We start from the raw sequence: 16,720 nt of genomic DNA on the forward strand, positions 1-16,720 counted from the left end.
GATTGTGCTGAGCCGGGTTTGAGAGGCTGAGTCTGCTCGGCAGGTGGATCAGGGGAAGCTACGCTCTCACAAGGGGAGGCACTTGCCGAGCCCGCAGTCAGGGTGAGGGATGAGGGACCAAAGAATCTCTGGACCGCTGAGACCGCACGTGGGACACCACATTCAGACTCCTGAGCTATTACTTGCCAAGCATCCCTGAGCAGTCCTCTCTCGGTTGAGCCTCCCCATCCATATCCGTGAAGAGGGTGAGACAGTCCCTTGTTGGGTCAGCCCTAGGAAGACTGCATGTGTGTATGGGTCTGTGCAAGTAAACTACTCTGCTTCTTATGCAGTCAAACCCCCATCCATAGCAGAGACAGTCCGGAGGAAAAAACCAAGCAACAAGTAGGATAGTTTTGCCTTTGCCCAGCCCCATCCCACCTGCCCAACACAGACCCCATCACATGCAGGAAATTTTACTTCTAGGTGTTCTTTCTCTGCACATATTTTATGGCCCCAGAGGCTACTGTTGAGGGGCAGTTCGTCAGAAACCACTGGCTCCAGGCCAGCGGTTTTAAGGTGGACAAGTTACAATTTTGATGACTAAGTCCTAGGAGCAGAGTTTAACTCCATCTATGGAGGGAGCACCCAGAGGAAGCCTGAGGAAGTAGTGTTTGGGCTCAGAAGGCTGTCATGAGAAGTCCATGCCTGGGGGTGGGGCAGGCATGAAGGTGCAGGGAAAGCCAGAGGGTTGGCCAGGTCCTTCCACATAGGGGCCAAGAAGAAGGAGAGAAGTGGAAGATGGGGGATTTGGGAAAGTTTCTGAAGAGGTGAGATCTTTACCCCTCCCCCAATGCCCCATACAGGGACTAGGAATTTTTCAGTAGGCAGTAAGGAACCATCAAGAGATTTTGAGCAAGGGAGGCGCCTGAAGAAATCTCCACTGCTCACAGCTCACCATTCCTGAGGTTCTAAAGGGAGTTTGAGCAGGCTCCAGCATGGAGCCCCAGTATTGGTTTTGTAATGAGTTGGTGTCCCCCTGCCCAGTCTGCGCCCACACAGGCAGCTTTGTTCCCTGGAGGCTGCCTTCAGCCCTGGAAGGTACGCAGGCTTTTCTGGGTCCGGTTCCAAACAGTTCCAGCCCCAGCCAGTCGGAGGCAAAGAGCTCCCAGGGACCAGCGAGGAGGTGCCAGGTGCACAAGCTGATGCTGGCGCCGCAGGGTGCGTGCCTGAGCGCACGCACGTGGGCGGGGCGGGGCGGGGCGGGGTGGGGTGGGGGGTGGAGGCGGGTCGTTGCAGCTCAAGATTCTAAAGTGAGTAAGACAAGCCTGGAAAAGACTCTTGCCTTTAAAGGCAAGCGTCCCTGCGATTCTGAAGAAGAGGCTTTGCTGAGTTAGCAGGAGCTGATGCAAGGGGTGCCAGCAGGGGCTGGGATGGAAGAAACCCCTAATCTGCATTGTTTTGCAATTCGGGTCCTCCCAGCCCGTAGGTGATCTGCAGTGTGGGACTCCGGGCTGGCAGCTTTCTGTGTTGAATAGGTTCATTCTGATTTGCACACCTGCAACCAGAAAGAAAACTTTCCAGCCCACCTTCTGTAGCCTGTTGTGTGCCACCACCTTGGCGCCTGCAAGCGCTCTCGTGGATCCCGTTAGCTGCTCGTTTGATGCTAGGAGATACCCAAGGTACTTGGTGCTGTTCAGCTCTCTCCTGCGCACCAGGCTTGCCTGCTATGACAGTTCTTGGGATGTCCCATAGGTCCCTTACCTGCCCCCACTCTTCTTCCAACCAAGTTGCCCTAGCCAGAGATCTGGCAGCTTCCTAGCTGTTCTTTCTCCCTTGTTTTGAATCTCCAGTGGACTCTGGTGTTCTGAAATACGCATGAACACCATCCCTTCTGTCTGTTTGCACGTGCCTTCCATCAGCGCTAGCTAGAGCCACTGCTCACTTATCCTCCCTGCCACCACCAAACTGGTCTCTCCAAGATGCATGGAGGACTTGGCATACTCCTGCCTCTTTTGCACACTTTCCCCTGGCATGAAGCAGTGTGGCTACGTTTCATGGGCAACTGTGGAGCAACAGCAGCTTCTGCAAAGGCATGCGATTGCCTGTACATCAAATGAGGAAGAACAGAACTCTGGAGAAGAGTTGCCCTTGGAAGGCAGAGTTGTGACTCCCAGGGCAGCTGGCATCAGCACGGGCAGGTGCAGACCTGAGCAGCAGTCCTGATGTTTTCCTTTTGCCCCGAGCTTTAACATGAGTCAACACCACAAGCTGAACTAATCCTGTCTTCACTTCAACTTTTTGGTATTTTGTCATCATGAATTTGGCTTTAGTTTTTCAAAATGTCGCATCAAAGATATTATTTGAAGTGGGCATTTGGTACAGTGATTAAAATATTGCTTTGGGGATGTATATTTCATAGCAAAGTTCCTGGGTCCAAGTCCCAGCTCCGTTTCTAGCTTCCTGCTGATGTGCACTCTGGAAGGCAGCAGAAGGTGATCTAAATGCTTGAGTCCCTGCCATTCATGTGGAAGTCTGCATTGAGCTTCTGGCTCCTGGTTCTTGGCCCCTGACTTTTGTGGACTTTTAGGGAGTGAGCTCTAGTGTATGGAAAATGTCTCTCTGCTTCTCTTTCAAATAAGAAATAAATAAAAATGTAAAAACTCAGAAATATGATTTATCCCAATGATGAAAGTTTCTGACACCATCCCCTTAGGGGTGTGTGTATGTGTGTGTGTGTGTGTGGCGAGTGCCTCTCTTGCCAGCTTTTGCTCCCCTGCTTACTGGGGATGGTTTTACCTTGCCAGGGTGCCAGACCACAGATAAATGCAGTCTGTGAAATTCATGGAGCCATGTAAATTTCCAATTTTTGTTCTTTGTTATGTGCATATTATGGTTCAATGAAAATCCTTTTTAAACTTAATTTCCTTGCAATCCCAGGACCAGGAACAGTATGTATTTTTTTAAAGAGTTATTTCACGTTTGTTGGAAAGTCAGATGTACAGAGAGGAAGATCTTTCATCGGTTGATTCACTCCCCTGGTGGTCACGATGGCTGAAGCGGAGCCAATCTGAAGCCAGGAGCTCTTCTGGATCTCCCATGTGGGTGCAGAGTCCCAAGGCCTTTGGGCTGTCCTGCACTGCTTTCCCAGGCCACACGAAGGGAGTTGGATGGCAAGCAGGGCTGCCAGGATTAGAACCAGTGCCCATATGGGATCCTGAGACATGCAAGGCGAGGACTTTAACTGGTAGGTTACCATGTCAGACCCAGTATGTATTTTTTGAATGACTGAATATAACATTTCAGTTAATTTCCACAGAAACTCTGGGAGTATTTTTTTTTTTTTGAAGACTTATTTATTTGAAAGGCAAAGTGACAGAAACAGAGATCATCTAGGTCATCCCCCCAAGTGACTGCCAACAACCAAATGTGGGCCAAGAACCCACATCTGAACCCTGAAATTCCAGCTGATTCTCTCCAGTGGGTAGCAGTACCAGGTGCTTGGGTTAGCCTCAGTGTTTTCCCAGGTGCATTAGCAGGGAGCTGGACTGGAAGCAGAGCAGCCACAACCCCAGTCCCTGTGAGATGAGGATTCTTCCCTCCATTTCAGGAAAGGCTTTGCCCACAATCACACAGATCACAAATGTGAATTCTAGCACTGGGAATAAAAATAAATGGGCTGGACATTGTGGTACAGTGTGTTGCTTGGGACACTGAGGGCTCGTATTGGAGTGCAGGTTTCAAGTCCTAGCAGTTTCACTTGCCACCCAGCTTCCTGCTGATGTGCAAGGTCAACAGCTTCCATAGCACCTACGCAGAAGAACCAGATGGAGCTCCCAGCTCCTGGTTTCATCGTGGCTCAGTCCTGGATTTTTTTCCATTTTTTTAAATTATATTTTTGACAATCTTTACATAGTTACTTAGGGTAAAAAGGTTCAAGGGCTACCGGAAAATGGGTAAGACTATTAGTTCCATATTGTTTCCTTCATATATCTGAGGTAAAGGGGGATTTTAAGGGAGAACCCCACCTAGTCTCCCACCCACCCCAGGTCCCCGATATGGGACATGCTCCAAGGGTCTTGGCTCAAGTGGTTTTGGTAGTTCAACAGTTATGAAGCGCTGCCAATCTCACCACTCCAAGCACAATGAGGTCGTTGAAGAATCCACTGATTGACATAGTCCATCATAGAGTCTCCATTTGCTCAGTTTTTCACTGCCAACATATAGCTGAGGTGGTTGATGGACTTCTGCCCTCTGTCTCTTCATGGTTAGGGTTCTGAGTCTGGCAGTTCGACTGGGGAGATCCCCAAAGAAACTTCGAGGTGATCCCAGACCAGATTCTTGTATGCACTAGCAAGTACAGGGTCCAGCACAGTCCATCTCCACGATCAGCTGGTGGTTGCAATTGCTGGGCCGGTTCTGCTTCCAGCCCCGTCTTCCACTGGAACCAATGGGTGTTGCAATACAGCCTGGTTCTGCCCAGCACATACTCGGCCCTCACATAAACTAGTGTGGGCTGCAGCCTAGTCAGAGCAACCCACAATAACCCCCACCAGGCCTGCCCCTTGCTCTGGTTTGCCAGTATGTGCAGCCTACTCGTCCAGTCTGTCCCACATCCCATTCGGTTCTCATACATATCAATGGACATTGAAGCCTAGTTTCATCTAACCAGCTCAACTATCCAGCCTTCATGGATGTTGTTGGGTGTCTCTCTGTCTAACCACCCCAGCCCCATTCCTAGTTTTTGTGGCCTCCCGTGGGAGTGGTAACCCAAGAGGGGGGAGCCGACTATTTCCCTCCCAGGCCATTCCCACTCCCAGATTATGCACTCTCCAGGTGGTTCTGTAATTTAACTTGACAGAATTAGCCTCCAGTGCTAGCTTCTGCCAGGTAATGCTTCAGTTAAGCCCAAACCACCCTCACCCACTCTACTTGTAGTTTGTACCAGTAGGGTCAATCAGCCTAGGCCGGCTTTTCCCTGATCTAGGCCACATGAGGCCCACAGGTGTTGTAGCTCTGCCTAGTCTGGTCTGCCCTCATCCCAGCCCACGCTCTCCAGTGGGAGTAGCTGTCCAGCAAGGGAACCCCCCTTTATTCTTTGTGCCGGTTCCACCCCCTAGCTTCCTGGGTCTCACATGTGCTGTTGTGTGCTGCGGTCACATCCAGTACAGGTAACCTCATCTTGGCATTCCATACTGTGCACTGGTTCTTGTCGCGACCAACCTTGGCTCGACCCACACTCTGTTCCGGTGCTCGGATTCGCCAGTGGATGAAGTGAACTGATTCAGCCTGGTCTGCCCCTGACCCATGCCACATGTATGCCAGTGGGAAACTTTCCATGGTCTGTTCTGGGCTGTTTCCTATCATGCTTCTTGCGCTTACCTGCCGGGTCTGTGTCCTGCCAGAGGAGTTGCCCAGGCTCCTCCATCAGAACCCCTCCCAATGCCAGATTTTGCGCATACCAGGGGGTCCATAAGCCAGCACTACTCAGTTCACCTCCTGTCCTAGCAGGCACAGTAGCTTTTCCTGACTGGCCTTCAACTCAAACTGGTTCTTGCTGTTGGATGTTTCAGCCTAGCCTCGGCTCGTCCATACCCACATACAGCATATACATGGCTCGGCCTAGTCCGTCCCACATCTACCCTGGTCCTCCAGGACACCAGACGGTGTTGGAGTCTCAGCCCTGGATTTTGTGGGCATTTTTGGAGTGAATGAGTGAACCAGCAAATAGCAGCTATCTTTCTCTCTCTCCTTTAAGTAGATAAAAATAAATAAACATTTAAAAATAAACAAGCAAACCCTCTGAACAGCAGTGCTTATTCAGACACCTGACCTAGTGCCTGGGCAGCTGTTTGCCTTGCCTGGCTCTTATCACCCAGATTGCAATTGTTTGAACCTTATCTTCCCCTTAGATAACCGGGGCAGGGGCTCAGACATTCCTACTTTCCCGGTGTCCAGCAAGAAAAAAAACTGAATGTTTAATACATGAATGAACCAAAGTATAAAAGAAGAGGATGCCAACAAGAGACTATGGAGACTGACCTGCTGGCTGTGTATTTTTGGGCGTATTACCTAAACCCATGGCTCAGTGTTCCTGTCTGTAAAATGGGAATAATGTTGGAGATGGCTTAAAGAACCTGTATCTCAAGTGTATTCAATTAAAGAATTTGCCTCTGTGCATTGGCACTAAAGTATACTGAGGACCAGAATCAAAACATCAGATGAACTAATAAGAAGTTGTGCTGATCCATGCAATACAAGAGAATTGAAAGCTTTATTTCCAAATTAATCATTCCACATAGTTCAGCCAAACATGAGTGTATTATCTAGTGTATTGTGACCAATACCTCTCACGGCTCTGCACCTGGCTTTATATTTGTCCAATGTTCAATGTTTTGGGTATGCTGGCCAAGAGGCGACATGAGACAGAAATTGGGGTCACTATGATTAATTGGAGCAAACCAATTGTTGCAAACCAAAGAGAAGCTGAATGTTTCTATATGCAGCCTGTGAATTGTGGTGAATGGCAGCTTCAAGCCGAATTACATGTGGCAACATAGCAGAACTGTAGATGATTGCCAACAATTTCCAGATCATCAGTAGCTGGCCGAAGATCTGCAATATCAAAACCCCAGACTTCCCTCTTTGGAGCACAGCTGAAGTACCTGATTGTATGGGTAGAGCAGGACTTGTCAGTTTGCACAGAGTAACTTGAACATCAAGCTGCCTTGGCTGCAGTTCAAAGTGACGCTCACATACTTTGGGACAGAAATGACAAGTATCTACCATGACTGCAGCAACTGCTTTCTCTGTAATGTCTGTTGACCTGCGAATGGAAGATGAGGCTGTGTTTGCAGTTGATGGTATGAGGAATCTTCAGGAGCCATGAATAATAAGTCACACTGCTTTGGAAATCCATAGTAGGGGCTGACCAGGTGCTGCAGTGGGCTTGGCCTCCGCTTGCAATACCAGCATCCAATTCCAGAGTGTTGACTCAAGTACTACTTCTTCTCTAGTCCAGCTCCCTGCTAGTGTGCTTGCAAAGGCAGTGGAGGACGGACAAACGGGAAACTTGGTTCAAGTCCCTAGCTCCTGGCTTCCTCCTAGCTTCGGCTTAGTCCAGCTCCAGCTGCTGCAACCATTTCAGGAGTGAACCAGTGGATGGAAGATCTCACTCTCTCTTTGTAACTCTGCCTTTCAAAGAGTTAAATATTTTAAAAGTCAGTGGCCGGTACTATTGACAGTAATACGTTTCAATGTTTCTTAAAATAAGTGGCAATCTGTAAAATACAAACATTCTGAAGAATGAAAACAACTAAAAAAAAAATAAATTTGGGGCCTAGCAGCTAAAGTCCTCACCTTGAACACCCCGGATCCCATATGGGCGCCGGTTCTAATCCTGGCAGCTCCACTTTCCATCCAGCTCCCTGCTTGTGGCCTGGAAAAGCAGTCGAGGACGGCCCAAGGCACTGGGATACTGCAACCCACGTGGGAGACCCGGAAGAGGTTCCTGGTTCCCGGCTTTGGATCGGCACGCACCGGCCCGTTGTGGCTCACTTGGGGAGTGAATCACTGGACGGAAGATCTTCCTCTCTGTCTCTCCTCCTCTCTGTATATCTGACTTTGTAATAAAAATAAATCTTAAAAAAAAAAAATGAATCTTTAAAAAATTAAATTTGAACTATGCAAGTCAATCACAATTAAGGAGTTTGACCCTCTGCCCCTGAAACAAATATCAAACCAGTATTAGTTCTCACCTGGAAAGACACTTGTCTTGGAAATGATTGGTGGGTGCCTGGGACACAGCAAGTCCTGGAATCATGGAACTATTGTTATTGTTATCCAATTTTTTCTTTTTTATTTTGTTTTTAATTTTATGATACAATTTAATAAGCTGCTGTCCAATTTTTTTTTTTTTTTTTTTTTTTATATTCTCAAAGCTTGACTTACTTTGGGGCTTTAGAAATCTGCTTCTCTCTGTTTCCATGTGTTGTTTGCAGGGGTCTCTGAGATCGGAAGGGCTGGTCCTGATGCAGACTCCAGGACTGTTCTACAACTTCCCAGGAATGACTTCTGGAGGACTCGATGCCTTGGCCCCAGGCCCAGCACACAGTGGACCCTGCATTAAGCTGGTTGTCTGGGGTGGGGGAGCAGGCAGCAAGGAGACCAGGAGGACTCAGAGATCCTGAGAAGTCCAGGGACTGATGAGAAAAAGAGAGACTGGCCTGGCTGCTTTGTTCTTAGAACCCAGAGAACTTTCTCTAGAGAAGAGGAATGGCCATGCCCTTGATGCTGATGTAACTTTATAACTGTGTAAAACACTCCCACGTGCCATTTCTTGGCTCCTCCCCACTCACGTATCTACTCTTAAGGCAGCTGGGTACAAAGAGGTTAGGGCATTGGCTTGAAATTACCCTGAAGGGGGAAGTTGGTAGCCAATTGAAGCTACACAGCTAGGCCTCTTGATTCCTCAGTGCCACAAAGAGTTTGGACCCAAAGAAAATGCATAGCTTTCCTCCCCCAGCGGAGCAGCCACCACCTAGCTGGTGTCCTACTGAGCTGGTTTCCCCACCCAGCCCCCACCTAGCTGCCACCTGGCAGTCACATGCATACGCATCAGAAGGCACTGGCTGACTCACCTCTTACGCTGGAAGTGAGTCACATTTTACGAGAGGGAGGGAGAACCGGCAGACAGCCTGGAGGACCCTTTCCTTGCTGAGAGGAACTTTTTCTTGCACACTGAGGCTTACCATTAATGCCCCCAGTCCATAGCAGTTTCACTGGTAAGGAAGAGAACGTGCTGTGGGCTGCCTGGATGCAGAGATGGGAGAGGTGCTTGCTTTCTCTCTTTCTTTCTTTCTCTCTTTCTTTCTTTCCTTCTTTCTTTCTTTCTTTCTTTCTTTCTTTCTTTCTTTCTTTCTTTCTTTCTTTCTTTCTTTCTTTCTTTCTTTCTTTCTTTCTTCATTTTTACACATTTATTTCATTTATTTGAAATGCAGAGTGATGGCCACATGGCTGGGCTAAGCCAGGCAGAAGCCTGGCATTCCATCCAGATCTCCCATGTAGGTGAAGAAAGCCCAAGAACTTTGGGCCATGTTTCACTGTCTTCCCAGGTGCATTAGGAGACAGCTGGATTAGGGCTTGAATCAGTGCTCTAGTTTAAGATGCCAGTGTTGTGAGGTGGCAGCTTAATCTACTGTGCCACAGTGCCAGCTACTGTAGACCAGACTTTGCTACGGGTTCTCCAAGTGGCTGCAGGAAGTCATGGTTCTTCAAGGTGCTTAGTTTTGTCATAAAGAGGTTGCCATTGGAGACCTCAGAGACTTCTCACAAATGTGGCTGTCAGAGAGCCTCTCTGAATGGATTGGGTGCAGAAAGGACCCAACCCTGAGGTTGGAGGTTGTCCCACAGGCAAACCTGTGGTCATTAGAATGCTGAGCAGAGACGCTCACTCACTAACATGGAAACATAGTCATTAAAAAAATATGTATATCGTTTATTTATTTGAAAGAGTTACAGAGAGAAAGAGAAATCTTCCATCTACTGGTTCACTCCTAGATGGGTGCAAAAGCTGGGACTGGGCCAGGCTGAAGCCAGGAGCCAGGAGCATCATCTGAGTCCCCCACGTGGATAGCAGTAGCCCAAACACTTTGTCTACCTTCTGCTGCTGTTCCCAGGAAGAAGCGGAGCAGCTGGGACAACATCCAGGCTTGCATATGGTGCCAGCATGGTAGGAGTGGCTTTATTCTGGTCTGCCACAATGCCAGCCCCAGTCATGGTGGTTTTGAATGGAAAAAACAGGTTATGAAACAATATGTTTATCACATGTTTAACGTAAATATGTGTATATGACATATTTGGGTTTCTATAAATACACACTAAATGTTAACTGAAATTCTCTGGTAGTAGAAGCAGGGGTGATCATTTCCTCCTTTTGTAACGTGTACATGTCTCTGAGTTTTCTGCAATGAAGGTATTGGTTGAGTCACCATACAATAACTCTCACCTCTCCAGGCTACAGTGGATGTTAATACATATTAAACACCCAGTGGGTGATGGTGTTCGTGAAGGTTGCACAATGATCAGCTGGTGGTGGAGGCTCACTCAAGACTATACCTTCTGAGAATGCGCAGGGAACCTGGGGTGCTCTTGTGTTGGCACTTCTATATCCTAAAACCCAGAAAATAAAGCCAACAGGGGTCCCAGCTCTCTGAGGTTGTAGAACACTGCCTCCTGACTTTGTGGCTTTAAATAGCCATGACTTCATGTTTCTTATGATTTTGTGGATCATAATGTGGATCCACTCCACATGATGTCAGCTGTGGGTCACTGATACACTCGACTGTGATGGGACACATGGCTGGGGCCATTCCTTATTGGGGCTGTCACAGCATCCTGTCTCCTGCAGGTCAGCCTGGACTTGCTTAGAGGGAATATTGGAAGAAGACAAACCCTATTGCAGAAAAGCTCCCCCAGCCTGATGGCAGCAATGGCGGTCATTCTAGATATATGTTGCTTTGTCTTCTAATCCATAACGAACCTTTCTCGGAGAGCAAGTGGTCTTGACACTGATTTTTATTGGTTGCCGTAGAGTCCATCATTGATTTGCCACTTCTCTATTGATAATACTTAGGTGGTTTTTCACTTGAGAATAGTTGTAAACAACCCTGGGAAGAACAACTTTGAACCAAGAACTGGATACAAATCCATCTAAGAGGGGGATTACAGGGCAGAAGGACAGGTGCATTGTTAATGCTTTGCCAATTGCCCATCAAAAGATAGTGTGTATCTGCCTCGATGAGCTGTAAATGAACCTTTCTGTTTTGCCGTCTTCTGGTCCGTATTGGGTGTGGCTTGTCTTTTTAGTCACTGTCAGTCGGATCAATGTGAAGGGGTTCTTATCATTGTCCTTGGAAGAGAGAAGGCTGAAAGTGAGCTGAAAGACATTGGAAGTGTGATGCACAGACTCTGTCTGCCTGCTGACTCAGGCTGTAAAATCGCAGTGTCGTGCTGACAGTCAGGCTCTTGGCTACGGGCATGAGGTCACCGTGTCTTTACTATACCACTGGGACAAGCCCACTGCGTTCCTGTCCTGTGTCTGTGAGCCTTCCTGTGGGCCCAGTGCCTGCCATGCCCAACTTAATCCTGACCCTACTCCCTCTGACCCACACTGGTGGGCCTGTGCTGATCCAGGGCCTGGCTGGCCATCATAAATGAGGGCAGTAACAGAAGGTATAGAGAAAGCAAGACCCCCCCACCTTGATCTTCACCCTTGAACAGCCTTGGGAACTCCTGAGCTGGGAGCCGCTTTCCTGGGTGGAAGTCAGGACTCCCAAGCTCAGCCCATGGTCTTGCCAGCTGGAGCTTGCAGCCAGCAGTGGAACCTCTCTCTGAGTCTCAGTTTCCTTTGCTAGAAATGGGGGGGCACTGGAGCCCTTGGATTCTGATGTACTTCCTCTACGCCTGAGGTTTGTGCTTCTTGCAGGGTCCCTCCAAGGTGGCGAGGCTTTGCCTACTCTTTAGCATAGAGAAGAGAGTTCACCTGCCCAAGTCCACCCAGCAAGTGAGCCGGGACCAGAGACTGTGCAAACTCCTTCTACAGGCATTGTAAAGGATGATAGAGACTCCTGTGGCTACAACAGCTACGATGCAACTTTCAAACTCTGCTGTTGCCCAGATGCATGTCTTGCCTGGACAGGTCACTAGAGGTATTCTCAGTGGGTGAAGTGGCTGGATGGGGACTGGGTTTCCCACTGCAGCTCTTGGGTAAGGTGCATGACTTTGCAGCTCTGATTCCACAGAGGGAGGCAGGGCCTTTCCCTGCATTCTGGCTCCCTCCTCACCTGCAGCATTGTCCTTCCTCTGTGCTACAGACTCTATGTTCCTGGAGCCCCTTCCTGCAGTCTACTGTCACAGTGTTTCTACACCAAAGCTACTGTGTTGATTCCCATCCTTCCGCAGGGTGGCCTGGTCTGACTCCTGGCTGGTTCCAAACATCACTCTCCTTTTCTTCTCTTTTTTCCTCCTCTTCTCTTCTTTATGTAGGATTTATTTATTTTTATTGGAAAGGCAGTATACAAAGAGGAGAAACATCTTCTGCCCGCTCGTTCACTCCCCAAGTGTCTGCAACGGCTAAAGCTGAGCTGATCTGAAGCCAGGAACCAGGAGCCTACTCTGCCAAGGCTTTGGACCATCCTCGACTACATTCTCAGGCCACAGGCAGGGAGCTGGATGGGAAGTGGAGCAGCTGAGACTGGAACCCAGCACCCATAAGGAAATCTGTGCTTGGAGGTGGAGAGTTAGCCAGGTCTGAGACCTCATCCCCCTACCAGGACCCAGGGTGAGGGGCTCAGGCCTGAGCCACGAACGCTGATGGAGCCTTGTTCCCGTTATCTCATCAGTGCCTCTTCTCAGGGTTGCCAGAGGGTCCGGGCAGGGCCATGTGTCTGGTACCGATGGAGAGACTGAGTCCAGGGAAAGGGGTGGGTGCTGCTCCCTGCACTGCCTCAGTCACTCAGCCTGAGCTTGGGAGGGAAAAGCAAGTTCAGCAGTGTTGCTGGGCTCTTTGCCTGTGAGGGCGGCTGTGAGCTCAGCTACACTGGGTGTTCTAGGGAACTTGAGGTGGGGCAGGATGGGTAGGGAATAGGGTCAGAGGGGAGGCTAGGTCAGGAAGAGGAGAAGGCAAGTCCCTGGTGGCTCGTGGGGAGGGAAGAAGGAGCCTGGAGCTGGCTGGGAATGAGGGCCTGCACAGTGATTACTTAGCAGAAGGTGTCGGCAGGGGCCAACTGGGAAGGCACAGCTCTGAGGTCGAAGCTCTCCTTGCTACTTGGCAGAAAGGCGAGTTGAGGCAAATAATTTCCGTGAGTTTCAATGCTCTTAACTGTGAAAGGGCCAAAGCCCAGAGGAGACCTGGAACCTGGGCCGGCTCCTGGCTCTACCACATACCAGGTGATCTAAAACAAGCAAATTTGCTTCTCTGGATCTCAGTGTCCTCATCTGCAGGATGGACCTGATAACCACAGAACTGATGTCACAAGGTTGTTGTGAGGAAGCAAGGGTGTGGCAGAAAAGCAGGCTTCTGCCAGGCCCTTCACCTGCAGCCGTCATCAGCACTGCCATCATCAGCCACCTCAGGAGGTTGCCTTCTTCCTTCCTTTTCTCCTTTCTTCCTTGTCTTTCTTCCTTGTCTTCCTCTTTCTTTCTTTCTTTCTTTCTTTCTTTCTTTCTTTCTTTCTTTCTTTCTTTCTTTCTTTCTTTCTTTCTTTCTCTCTTTCTCTCTTTCTCTCTTTCTCTTTCTCTCTTTCTCTCTTTCTTTCTCTCTTTCTTCTTTCTAGATTTATTTTTATTTGAAAGGCAGAGTTATAGGCAAAGGAGAAACAGAGAGATCTTCTATTCACTGCTTCACTCTCCAAATGGTTGCAACAGTCAGAGCTGGGCCAGACAGAAGCCAGGAGTTTCTTCTGAGTCTCCCTTGTGGATGCAGGGACCCAAACACTCCGGCCATCTTCAGGTGCCTTCTCAGCTGCATTTGCAGGGAGCTGGATTGGATGTGGAGCAGCCAAGACTCAAACAAGTGCACATCCGGGATGTAGATGTTGCAGGTGGTGGCTTAACTTGCTGTTCCACCGAGTTGACCCTTCAAAGGATTGTTGAGCGACTGATACATGGCAGCTTGTGCAAACTGTGATGGGCATCATGAAAACAATTATGGAACAGTGATGAGTGATGTGCTAGATGGTGTTGACAGGAAGTTTGTAGGAAAGAAAAAAGAATTGTAGCTGTCTGGGTGGAGGGAAGCTGTGTGGAAGGTGTCCCAGAGAAAGTAGCATTGTAACTGGTGCTTACAGGACCTGCATAGTTCCCTGTGTGGACTAGGGTAAGACTGAAAGACAAACTTGGCTATGAGAGACCTGAATGTGCTGGGGGAACACAGAACACTTTGGTGAGGCTGTGTATTCGCACTGAGGAGCAAGGTGCACAGCTCCTAAGATCCCGAAGCACTGGGAATGCCTTGCTGAGGATCTTACCTTTAGCTACCAGGTGGTTGAAGGGGCTTGAGAAGTTCTTGAAGCAGAAATAGGATCCCTTGAGATGCCCACTCAAGACCTCCAAGACTTGAACAGAGAGCTTGAGGCGTGGGAAATGGGTGTGAGAGACCCTACCCTCTGATGTCCCCAGCCCTGGGGATCTGGGGGTGCTTCCTGCTGGAGCCCTCACGCTCAGCAAGGACCACCCCATCCCACCCTCAAAAATCTTTCTTCCAGCACTTTTGGAAGAAGGCATTGCTTATGTAGACCAGCTATTGAAAAGGGACATTTAGGATTGAAATGACAGCAGAATTTAATTTGCTTTTTACTTTCTGTATTCTGCTTGCGGTAAAAGGACAGTGAAGGGCAGTGAAACATTTCATGACAGAGCCTGGGAGCCTAAGAGATAAGGGGCACCTGCAACTAGCCTCCGCCCCTAATGGCATGGCCCCCTCCCTGCTTATGTTAATGATTCCCACTCCCTGCTTATGTTAATGGTTCACCCTTCCTGCTTATGGTTTCATGATTTTAGCCTTAGCTTAGCCTTTTAAAAACCCCTCTGTCTAATGATTCGGGGTCGATGCCTAGCCTCCTGCGTGAGGAACTGGCCTCGGCCCCAGTGCGCTGGTGATTGAATAAAAACCTCTTGCTGTTGCATCCTTCGGCTGGTGTGTGCTGTTTCACCGAGCGACCTCACGTCCCGTCAGAAAGGCCAGTGTGAGGGGCTTCCCCTCCGGGGGTCTTTACACTATGGTGCTGGGCCCTGGAAGTGCCCTTCTGAATACAGTTGATACAGTTTCTTCCCTTTCCCTCAGCAAGTCCCAGTATCCTTGGCTGGCCTGAGCACCAAGCGTTTCCCGTCATCAGGAACGCAGCTAGGCACCAGAGAGCTGGGACAGGAAATCCACCCTGGCGGGGCTCAAGCAGGCAGCATCATAGCCCGTGATCTAGCCTCCAGGCCCTGTGGCTTCCTGCTCCCCACCTTACCATGCCCTCGGCACCCCCTCCCCAGCTCAGGCCTGGCTCAGGCTTAGCCTGCTCAGTCCCTATCCTTCCCCAGGGTGGCCCCTGCCAGGAGGGGCCTGGTGCCTAGGGTAGGTGTGTGCTGTGCACCTGGCCTTCCTGCTGCCTGCCGACAAAGGCAACAACCTCCTTAGCAACTCTTCCCAGGGGCAGGGGCCGGAATGGTTTCCTCACAGGGGTAGCAGAAACAACAAACAGGAGGAAATGACAGGGATTCCCGGGATTTCAGAGTGCACAGCTCAGGTACAGGATGCACCCCGCGCTTTGTTCTTCCTTCTCTTTCCTAGGGATTCTTTGCCCACTCCAGCCCCTCTCTCATCATCGCCGGATGTCACTGTCTCATTCACTTACTACCTGCTGCTCATTCATCTCTCTCTTCAACAGGTAGGCAGGCCCCTCTTGTGCAAAGCACAGCCTCACGTGGAGTTCCCAGTTGGGTGGGGACACCGGTCTCGTCAGACAGCTTGGATCTAATATTTTGATTGCTTCTGGGAGGCTGTGCACAGGCTGTTATAAAACAGGAGTAGCCAATAGAAAGCTGATTCTTCAAGAAAGAGATTTAAAGAGCGTGCCAAACAGTGACAGCAGCGATGCTGAGGTTTGTGGTGGCCAGAGCACGGGTAAAATTCAAGGGCAAAACGCTAGTGAAAGCTGCAGGGGAAGTTCATGAAAGGCCTTAGTTGCTAGGGTAAGAAACTTTCTGCCTCAGACAATGAACAAGCTCAGGAGGCTTGCAGGGTGGGGAAGGACATGATCAGATTTGTGTCTCAGAACAATTTTATATGATTTTGTCTGAGGGATGGGTGGAGGAGAGGCCAGGCAGAAATAGAAAAGGCCTCGCCTAGGGCAGTGAGGGTGGTTTAACAGGTCTGAACATGCCTCAGCATACAGCCAAGGTGGGAGTGGGACAGGTGGGCTATCAAAGGGTTGGACGCTTCTGGGGTTCAGGGTCAAAGGGAGGCTGAGGCAGGCAGGACTCTTGGGTTCTTGGCTTGAACAGGCACAGAGTGGGTGGACAAGTTGGGTATGTGTCCAGGGGTCTGGAAAGCCACAGCAGAAACCACCTTGGGAATCAGGGCAGAGGCCAGGCTTTCTCATGAAGCAAAGTGTTAGGCCCTGGTCCAGAAGGCCCTGGCTGTTGCTTTATGCCACGGACCTCCCTTTTATGGCTGTGTATAAAGGTGACTCACAGATACCTGGGAATATATTTTTTTTCATGACTTTTAGTAGGGAATATATTTTTTAAAGGTTTATTTATTTACTTCAAAGTCAGAGTTGAGAGAGAGAAAGAAAGTTGGGAGGCAGCAGCTTCTTCTGGGTCTCCCACATGAGTGCAGTGGCCCAGGGCCTTGGGCCATCCTTCACAGCTTTCCCTGGAAACATCTGGACTCTACCCACAGTCTGCTGAGTGAGGAGCAGGTCTGTCCTGCTCCTGGCTCTGACCTCCTGGTAAGGATGAACTGTGGTTTGGCTCTGCCTGCCCAGGTGTCTTCAGGAAGAGCGTGTCACGTTGTCATTTGCAGTTTTAGGCTGGTAGGTTAGGATGTAGTTGAGGTCCACTTGGCTGCTGAGTCACTCACACAATCAATGCTTCCTTCCTTCCTTGTTGTTCTTCCCTACCTTTCCCTCCATTGCTTCCTCCCTCCCTCCTTCCTTCTCCCTCCTTTCTTTTTTCTTTCTTTTTCCCTTTC

Source organism: Ochotona princeps, chromosome 2 (genome assembly GCF_030435755.1).
Source record: "Ochotona princeps isolate mOchPri1 chromosome 2, mOchPri1.hap1, whole genome shotgun sequence".
NCBI classification, from domain to species: Eukaryota; Metazoa; Chordata; class Mammalia; order Lagomorpha; family Ochotonidae; genus Ochotona; species Ochotona princeps.